At 54.8% G+C, this 9,596-nt stretch overlaps 1 long non-coding RNA gene across 1 annotated transcript; it reads right to left on the bottom strand.

The window, feature by feature from the left end:
• Positions 1–1,736: 1,736 nt before the first annotated feature.
• Positions 1,737–2,692, bottom strand: LOC134562468 (uncharacterized). The gene is made up of 3 exons (XR_010083176.1): positions 2,539–2,692; positions 2,136–2,283; positions 1,737–1,903 (listed from the first exon to the last, which is right to left on the bottom strand). It is a non-coding gene; the product is annotated as an uncharacterized LOC134562468 (long non-coding RNA).
• Positions 2,693–9,596: the final 6,904 nt, after the last annotated feature.

Raw genomic sequence — 9,596 nt, 5'->3', positions numbered from 1 at the left:
GGAAATCCCTTCAGCCTTGTTCCTGCCCACAGGGGCACTGCTGGCCTGGCAGCACAGCTTGTTTCCCCCACAGGCTGCAGGAGATGAGAACACAACCCTTGCAAACACTGAGTGCAAGCCACAGCTCTGGGTGCTCCCCATGACCCCCAGCCCTGGCACCACTGCCTGCCCCAAGCTTCAGGGGATGCAGAGGGAGCCCGGCTGGGGTCTGCCCTGGGGCCATCCTGCAGGGAGAGCTGCAAACAGGGTGCATTTCCTTGCCACAAACTGCCAAGCCAGGGGTGCAGGGCAGCTGCTCCAGCCCGCACTGCACTGCTGTGTGCTGTGCCCTGGGGCTGGGGCTCCCTGCAGAGGGGACTGCACTGGTGTGCCAGAGGAGACAAAGAAGCTTCAGCTTCACCTAAGTGAGGTGGGTGGGTGGGCTGAGAAGAGTGGGGAGGCTGAAGGGGACTCACAGAGCTCATCCTGCTGGAAGGACAAGGAAAAGGGAGTGGGAACTGAGCAGTGAGGAGAGCTGAGGGCTGGACAGCAGCTCTCACTGACACTAAAATGCCATAGGATTTCTGAGACATTGCTGCTCTTCAGCCAGGGACAGGATGAGTCCCTAAACCTGGGGTTTGGTCTTCCTTGTGGTGAAGGCCATCAAGGAAGGCAACAGTGTGATGGAGACTGTGATGGGCTGGGAACTCACTGAGGGAAACAAGGGACCAGTTGTGAAATTTAAAAGCAGGTGGGCGAGAGAAATGCTCAGAGAATGGCTGAGCTACAGCTTGGGCAAGCTGATAGATGTGATCTGAGGTCATCCCAGATTGATTGCATTTCAGAAGTTATTGAACAAGTTTATTTTTGGAGGGTGTGATGTTTTCCCCCCGAGATGTACACTCTGCAAACTTGAGCTGCATTTCCCAAATGCTCAAGCAAATCTCTGCTGCAGGTCACACTATTTCTTCTTTGGCGGACTCCAGCCCAGTGCTGAGCTCCAGCAGAGCCCTGGCAGAGCCCAGAGCAGCCTCAGCACCCACAGAGCCTGGCTGCAAGGAGAGAAACCAGAACCCGCCCGTCAGATGAAGGCTCCTGTCCCCCTTGTCCCAGTGACCGCCGTGCCCAGGCCATGCTGGCCGTGCCCAGAGCGGTGCCCAGAGCTGCCCATCATTGCTGCCCTTGGCAGCAGAGCAGGAGGGCAGGACATGTGCCCAGCCTGCAGCCAGCCGTGGCACATCCACCTCCTCAGCAGCTGCCCACAGCAGGATGCTCCTGTGCTGGCTGCCATCTCCCAAAAGCTCTGATCCCACCCAGGCCAAGAAGACGGGACCCACCTGACGCCATCCGCCGCTGGAAGAAAAGCTGCTCCCAAACGATGTCCTCAGCCTTCTCCAAGGGCACGGCCCATCCACGGCACAGCTGGTCCCAAGCACTTCCCCATCCAGACTGGACACCACCTAGAACGCTTCCTTTAGAAAAACAAACAGCAAATTAACAAAAATATACTACAGACAAAAAGGGGAAATGAGGGAAAAGGCACAGTGGATACTGGGGGCTGTTGGCAGGGCCAGGAGCCCACTCCCATTTCATACCCACCCCAGCCCATGGCCCCAGCCCTGACAAAAAGCAGCTTGGCAGCCCACTGAAAAATCAAATGCATCCACCCCAGCAAAGGGAAACCTTTGTTTCCCAGCCAGGCTGTGCCATCCCCAAATCTGGGAGCATCCCCCTGTGTGTGCACTCATCTGCAAATTCTCTGTGGAGCCTGGCTTTGAAGAAGGTGCCAGAATCGAAGTCCATCAGCTTCAGCTTTGTGGTGGCCTGGTCAAGGAAGAGGTTGTCATCCTTGATGTCATCCTGGCTGTCTCCAGCAGCAGCAGCCCCCCCTGGCACAGCTTCTCCAGGGGCTCCTTCTCCTTCCCTGGGGTGAGACCAGGCTGTCAGTGTTCTGCCCAGGGCCCCAGCTGGCAGTGACCCAGGACAAGCCAAACCAGCTGGGATGGCAGCCAGCAGTGCTGGGCAGAGCAGCTCAGCTCCAGCACAGGGGCTGTGTGTTCCCATCTGATGAGCCCTGTGCAGTGACACAGGCAGGACAAAAACGTCTGGGTTTCTTTGCTTCTGATTACCAAGGATAGTATGGATCTGGAACTTACCAGAGCCCTGCATCAGTGTGCCTGTGGCTCTGTCCCTTCTTCTATGGCAGATGAATATCCTGCATCCAAGGATGACAGAACAGGTCTTCTACTGAAGGCCTGTCCACATCATGAATGGATAAACACCGCCTGATGACATCTTGACACTCTGGGGAGAGAAACCAGAAACCGCCGGTCAGTTGGAGAAGGCTCCTGCCTGCTTTGCCCCACTGTTCCCATTCCCAGGCCATGCTGCATTTGCTCAGAGCTGGGCCTAAACTTCCCAGGAATTCCCTGTTTTGGAGGAGAGCAGGACAGCAGGACATGTGCCACCTCCTTAGCAGCTGCCAGAGCAGGATGCTCATGAGCCCGCTGCTGTCTCCCAGCACTGGTATTCCCCCCATGCCCAGAGATGAGGATCCACCTTGAGAGAGCCGTGGTGGCAGCGAGAGCTGATGGTCCCAGCTGATCCTGTGGCCCCTCCTGAAAGGGTGCTCCCCGCAGACCATCTGGTGCAGCAGGATGCCCAGGGACCAGACGGTAGCTGGCTGTCCATAGTACCAGCCATAGTTGTTCCATTCCGGGGGGCTCTATGATGGTGTTCCTATGGAATACAGATGGATTTCATCAGGGGGATGCTGCTGCTCCCAGAGCCTGGCCCCAGCATCCCTGGGCATGCAGGGGCTGACCCAGAGGCACGTGGTGTGACATGCTGCCCTCTGGCCAGCACCTGGGACTTGTGTGCAAACTTAGGGGTTGGAAAAGAAGCCACTGGTGTTGGAAGAGGGCAGGGGAAGCCCTGGCAAGACCCAACCATGACAAGGAAAACCCCACTCAGGGCTGGGTAAAACCATGCCTTCTTCCTCCCTGTCTGCATTGCCCCAAAAACATTTTGAACCCAAAGCAAACAGGGCTAGCACAGCAGTCCCAGCCCTTTCTCACCTGCACACCAAAGTGGCTGGTGCACAGGTTCTGGCTCCCCCACTCTCTGCTACCCACAGCCACGGGTGTTTCTGTCAGGGTGGCTGACCCAGCCCCAGCCCCAGTCCTGGGCAGAGTTGCTGGCAAAGGCTGCCAGCAGGGCTGGAAGCTGCTAGAACCCACACCCACACCTGCTCAAAGGCAACTGGGCGGAAAACATAGTGCCATGACTGTCAGGGAAAGGGAGAATCTCCAGTGCCACACCCAGGCTGTGCTGTGACATGTTGGGCCAGGAGATGTCTAGAACAAGGACAACACCCCGGCAAGGGCTCACCTGCAAAGCGTGTGTAGGCTGTGTCCTGCAGGTAGGTGCCACAGCCAAAATCAATCAGTTTGGCCTGCCCGGTGGCCAGGTCAACCAGGATGTTCTCTGGTTTGATGTCGCGGTGCAGGACCCCGCAGCTGGTGCAGTGCCGCACGGCCTCCAGCACCTGGCGGAACAGCTCCCGCGCCACCTCCTCACTCAGGAACCCCCGTGCCCAAATGAAGTGTTGGAGGTCCTTACACCGCTCCGGGCGCTCCATGATGATAATGATGTCATTGGGGAGCTCCATCCACTCCAGCAGCTGGACGACACCAGGGAAGCCAGTGGAGACCTTGTGCAGCAGCACGATCTCCAGTGGTGCGCTGGTGCCATTGGGCTGTGGGAGGAGCACGATGCCGTCAGTGGGGCTGAGGCCGTGCCAGGGGTCGGGGACCCCTCAGCCAGCCCGGGATGCTCTGCGCCCTTCGCTGGCCTCACACCCGCCCTCCCTCCATCCTGCCAGGCCTCAGCTCATCCCCAACCGGCATGGCCCAGCTTCTCCCGCTGGCCCCGCTCACTCTCCAGTTTGCCCCAGTGCTGGATGCGGTTCCGTGGCACCCTTTTGATGGCCACCTGCAAGGCAAGGGGAGCAGCAGGCTGAGCTCACTGCCTGCCCTTCCCAGCCCCAGCCTCCTTCTCCTCCGCCCTCCTCCTCCTCCTGCGCCCCTTCCTCGTCCACTGGCCACCGGCCCCGCCACTCACCGGGGCACGGTCTGAGATCCGTGTGGCCGCCCAGACGCTGCCGAAGCCGCCGCGGCCCAGCAGTGACCCCAGGCGGTTCTGCTCCTGGAGGGGCTGCTGCGCCTTCCCTGCCGGCGAGACGCGGCTGTCAGCGCTCGGCCCGGGGCCAGGAACGGCCCCTGAGGGTGCCTCGAGCGGCCTGGGCTGGGCATCCCCAGGGGTTCGCTCCTGGCAATGGGACAGCGGCGGCTCAGGGCCGCAGCCGCGCTGCCGAGCGGAGGAGCTCGGGCCGGGGAAGCCGCAGCGGAGGCGGCGGGAGTGACCGCAGTGCCTGTGTCCCCTGCGGGCCCTGGGAGGAGCGGGGGTAGGGGCCAGAGCCGGGGCCGGGACTGGGGCCAGAGCCGGGGCCGGGGCCGGGGCCGGGTCCAGGGCAGGGGCCGAGGCCGGAGCAGGGGCCGGGGCTGGGGCCGGGGTCGGGGCCAGGCTCGGCACAGGCGCAGCCAAAGGGCGGTGATGCCGCCCCAGCCCCAGGCACTGATGCCCGCCAAGCAGCGCCCCAGCCATGACGGCCAGAGCTGGGCGAAGGCGAGACCACGGTGCGATGCCCGGGGGCAGGGACGGGGCAGCCCCGCTTGGGGCTGAGGGCGGGTCGGGGGCATGGCCCAGCCTGGAAGGGGAGAGGGAGACTGGGAAAGGAGGGGACACCGAGAAAGGGAGACTGGAAGAGGTTTCAGGACTGTGGGAGAGGGAGAGGGGAAGCATGGGTTGGTCGGCAAAGCCGCTTTTTTCTTTGCTGCTGCTGCTGCTGCTGTTGCCGCTGCTGCTGCTGCAACTGAAGCCCCAGGGCCGTTTGCTTCCGTGTCAGTTTTTTCCGTTGCCCCTTTGGCCTCACGCTGAGCCCAGCACTCCCCAGGGCAACCCCTGAGCCTGTCCAAACACGGGAACTTTGCCGTGTTCAGCCAAGACCCAGAGTCTTGACTCCTGCACAGTGACAGAGGAATCCCCTTGGCTGCTGCTGTGCATTGGCCCTGCTGAGGGTCAGACACTGTCAGAGCACATTCCCTGAATGCAGAATTTGTACCTGACCCAAGCACTGCACTTGTGTCTCCAGCATTGCTTTCCAGGAAAAACAGGGCAAGACAAACTGGATGCAGCTCATGGTATTTTACAGTGTCTAAAACTTGCCAAGACTTGGATGTCAGAGGTGACACCCATTTGGAATTAATGGGATGGAGAAGTCGTTTAAGATGGAAAGGGTGACACAGAAATAAACAGAGAAAAACATCTTGCATTGTTTCTTTCCACTTTCATTTTTATTTCAAAAGCTGTTTCCGTTTTCCCAGAATCTTCTCCACAGTCCTGTCTGCTCTTTCATGTAACCTTTCCTGGAGAACGAGTTGCAGCTTCTGTCACAAGATATCCCACCCATGCAGCTTCTCTTGACTTTCCACACCATGTGTGCTGCAGGAGTCTTGCAGCAAAGCAGGAGAAAGGTTTTGAGAACTTGACAACTTGTCCTTTCCTTTCCCCTTGTGGGCTGGGGAGTTGTGCCATTGGTAAGGTTTTCATTGTTCCTGTTCTACCCTAAGAAAACAGGAAAGGCTGCCAGGGGTCCCTACTGGGAGTCTGTTATCGTCCACCCAAGCAGGAAGAAGAGGTGAACAACTTCTTCTAGAAGCAGCTGGAGAATGTTTCAGGATCACCAGCCCTTGTTCTTGTAGGTTACTTTAACCTAGCAGACATCTGCTGGGAACTTAATACAGCAGAAAAGAGGCAGTCCAGGAAGGTTTTGGAGTGGATGGAGGACAACTTTTTGTGACAGCGGGTGAGTGAGGCCACCAGGGGAGGGACTATGTTTGACCTGTTGTTTGCAAACAGAGAAGGGCTGGTGGGAGATGTGGTGGCTGGAGGCTGCTTAAGGCACAGGGATCATGAAATTACAGAGTTCTCAATATTCTGTGAAATCAGGAGGAACATCAATAAGATTTTTACTTTGGACTTCTGGAGAGCAGACTTTGGCCTATTTAGGAGATTTCTTCAGAGAGTTCCTTGGGAAGCAGCCCTTAAAAACAGAGGAGTCCAGGAAAGGTGGGTGTGCTTCAAGGCAGAGATCTTGAGGGCAGAGGAACAGACTGTCCCTGTGTGCTGAAAGATGAGCTGACAAGGCAAATGTCCAGCCTGGATGGGCAAGGGGATTTTGAAGGAAGTAAGGAATAAAAAGAGGATGTATCATTTTAGGAAGGAGGGTCAGGTCTCTCAGGAAGCATTTAAGGGGGTTGGCAAGGGCATGTAGCAAAAGAAATCAGAGAGGCCAAAGCTCAGTTTGAAGTCATTTTGGCAACTTTTGTAAAGGATAATAAAAATGTTTTTACAAATATATTAACAGCAAAAAGGAAGGGTAAGACCAACCTTTGTTCTCTACTGGATGTGGGAGGGAACTTAGGAACTGCAGATGAGGAGAAGGCAGAAGTGCTTAACGCCTTCTTTGGCTCAGTCTCTAGTGGGAAGACGGCTTGTCCTCAGGACAGCTGCCCTCCTGGGCTGGTAGATGGTGTCAGGGAGCAGAATGGTGCCCCTGTTATCCAGGAGGAGGCAGTCAGAGAACTGTGGAGCCACTTGGATGTTCATAATCCATGGGCCCAGATGGGATCCAGCCCAGGGTGATGAGGGAGCTGGCAGATGAGCTTGTGAAGCCGCTCTCCATCATTTCCCAACAGTCCTGGCTCACTGGTGAGGTTCCAGAGGAGTGGAGGTTGGCCAATGTGTTGTGTGACCCCTACACGAGAAGGGTAGAAAGGAGGATCCTGGTAGTTATAGGCCAGTTTGATATGGGAAACTTATCTAAAATTCAGAATCTTAGAAGCATTTAATGTGCTTAAGCAGATGGAGGGGAAGCAGAAATTTACAGCTTATTTAGCAACCGTGTAAAATCAGAAACACGACTTGTAACGGAACACATGAGGATTTAGTTGATAGGTAAAGGCCATAGAGATAAGATGTATGTTGTGTATATTGTGAAAACTCAGTAAAGCAAGACTTAGGTATTGTGAAAACCCCATAAAGCAGAACCTGTGGCTAAAGAAACCAGTAAGAATCAGGCTCCTGGTTTTGGCCAGGACAAACTGACTTTGCAATTAGCCAAACCATTAGTGCACCTCTGCCCAGAGACAGAGGTCAAACAGTGAACAACTGAGGAAGACCTCTTACTTCATCAGAAGACTCCAGCCAGCCACTCCCAGGAGGTGTGGCACCAGAGACTAATTATAATATGAAGTGCAAGGAGGTGGAGAGTGGGCAGGGAATGGGCGGGCAGGGAGGGGTGGTTTTGTGGGATCTAAGTGTATTTAACCCTTAAACCTGTCTCAACCATGTACGCAGGTATGGTGGAAAATCCCCTATGCGTCCCAGCTGGAAATAAAACATAGCAGCTTTAGAGTTTGAATTGTTAAATCCTTATCCCACAACTCAAGTCAGCCTGACCTCAGTACCGTGTACGGTACTGCAGCAGTTTATCCTGGGTATCATCACACAGCACCTACAGGATGGCCAGGGTATCAGACCCAGCCAGGATGGGTTTAAGAGCAGAAGGTTGTGTTTGACCAACTGGGTCTTCTTTTATGACTAGGTGACCCACCTGGTGGCTGCAGGGAAGGCTGTGGATGTTGTGTACCTGGATTTCAGCAAGGCCTTTGACACTGTCTCCCTCTGCACACTCCTGGAAAAGCTGGCATCCCACGGCTTGGACAAGAGCACTCTGTGCTGGGTTAGGAACTGGCTGCATGGCCGGGCCCAGAGAGTGGTGGTGAAGGTTCTGCATCCAGCTGGCAGCCAGGCACCAGTGGTGTTCCTCAGGGGTCTGTGCTGGGGTCAGTTCTGTTCAATATTTTTATTGACAACATTGGTGAGGGGATTAAGTCTTTCATTATTAAATTTGAAGCTGACACTAAGCTTGGACTGTGTGTCCATTTGTTGGAAGATAGGAGGGCTCTGCAGGGAGACCTGGAATGATTGGATGGATGGGCAGAGTCCAACAGGATGAAGTTTAATAAGTCCAAGTGCTGAGTCCTGCACTTTGGCCACAACAAGCCCTGCAGTGCTCCAGGCTGGGGACAGAGTGGGCTGGACAGTGGGCAGGCAGAAAGGGACGTGGGGCAGTGCTGGACAGCAGGCTGGACATGAGGCAGCAGTGTGGGCAGGTGGGCAAGAAGGCCAATGGCTCCTGGCCTGGATCAGAGAATGAGGTGTGGGCAGCAGGAGCAGGGCAGGGATTCTTCCCCTGTGCTGGGGCACTGGTGAGGCTGCACCTCGAGTGCTGTGTCCAGTTCTTGGCCCCCAATTTAGGAAGGACATGGAGGGGCTGGAGCGTGTCCAGAGAAGGGCAACAAGGCTGGTGAGGGGTGTGGGAACACAAGTCCTCGTGAGGAGTGTCTGAGGGAGCTGTGGTTGTTTTGCCCAGAGAAAAGGAGACTCAGAGGTCACCTTGTTGCTCTCTACAATTCGCCTGAAGCGGTAGTTGTAGTCAGGTGGGGTGTTGGTCTCTTTCTGCAGACAGCAACTGACAGAACAAAAGGACACAGTCTTCAGCTGCCCCAAGGGAAATACAGGATGGATATTAGGAAGACGTTTTTTCACAGAGAGAGTGATAAAGTACTGGAATGATCTGCCCAGGCAGGTGGTGGAGTCACCATCCCCGGATGTGTTTAAAAACAGACTGGATGAGGGACTCAGTGCCATGGTTTAGTTGAGGGTGTTAGGGGCATGGGTTGGACTCGATGATCTTGAAGGGTCTCTTCCAACCTAGTGATTCTGTGATTTCATACCATTTCATACCATGAAAGTATGGAGTTTTTAAATATTCTGTGAAGAAGCAGGGTGGCATCAAGCAAAACTTCTACACTGGACTTAGAGAGAGAAGAGTTTGGCCTTTTTAGGATGCAGATTTGAGGAATATGAAAACAGGTATTGATTTTTTAAAGGGAAACAGCCCTTAGAAACAAGGGGGTCCAGGAAGGATGGACACCCTTTAAGAAAGAAATTTTGAAGGAATAGGAGCAGGCTGTGTGCCCAAAGAGTGAGCCTGTGAGGAAAATGACTGGCCTTGCTGGACAGTCCTTGGATCTTTTGCAGAAAATCACGGGTGGGAAAAGAGGGTTCATCCCCTTTGGACAGGGGGGAAAAAGAGGGTTCATCCCCTTTGGACAGGGGGGAAATTTATAAGGGTGTTGTTAAGTCATGCAGAAAGAAAATTAGAGAGGTGAAAGCTCAGTTAGAACTTTAGCAGGCCACTTCTCTGCAGGACAATAATAATGTTCTTATCAATACATTTATGGCAAAAGGAGGGGTAAGGACAATCTCCATTCCTTACTGGGGATGATATTTGTACCAGAAGATAAGGAAAAGGCTGAGGTACTTAACCCCTTCTTTGACTCAATTTTCAACAATAAGACATTTTGTCTGCAGGAGACAGTGTTCTCCTTGAAGCATGGATGACAAGGAGATAAAATACCTTTCTTTTG

Source organism: Prinia subflava, chromosome 27 (genome assembly GCF_021018805.1).
Source record: "Prinia subflava isolate CZ2003 ecotype Zambia chromosome 27, Cam_Psub_1.2, whole genome shotgun sequence".
Taxonomy (NCBI): Eukaryota; Metazoa; Chordata; class Aves; order Passeriformes; family Cisticolidae; genus Prinia; species Prinia subflava.
This window is presented reverse-complemented; position numbering and strand designations above follow the sequence as displayed.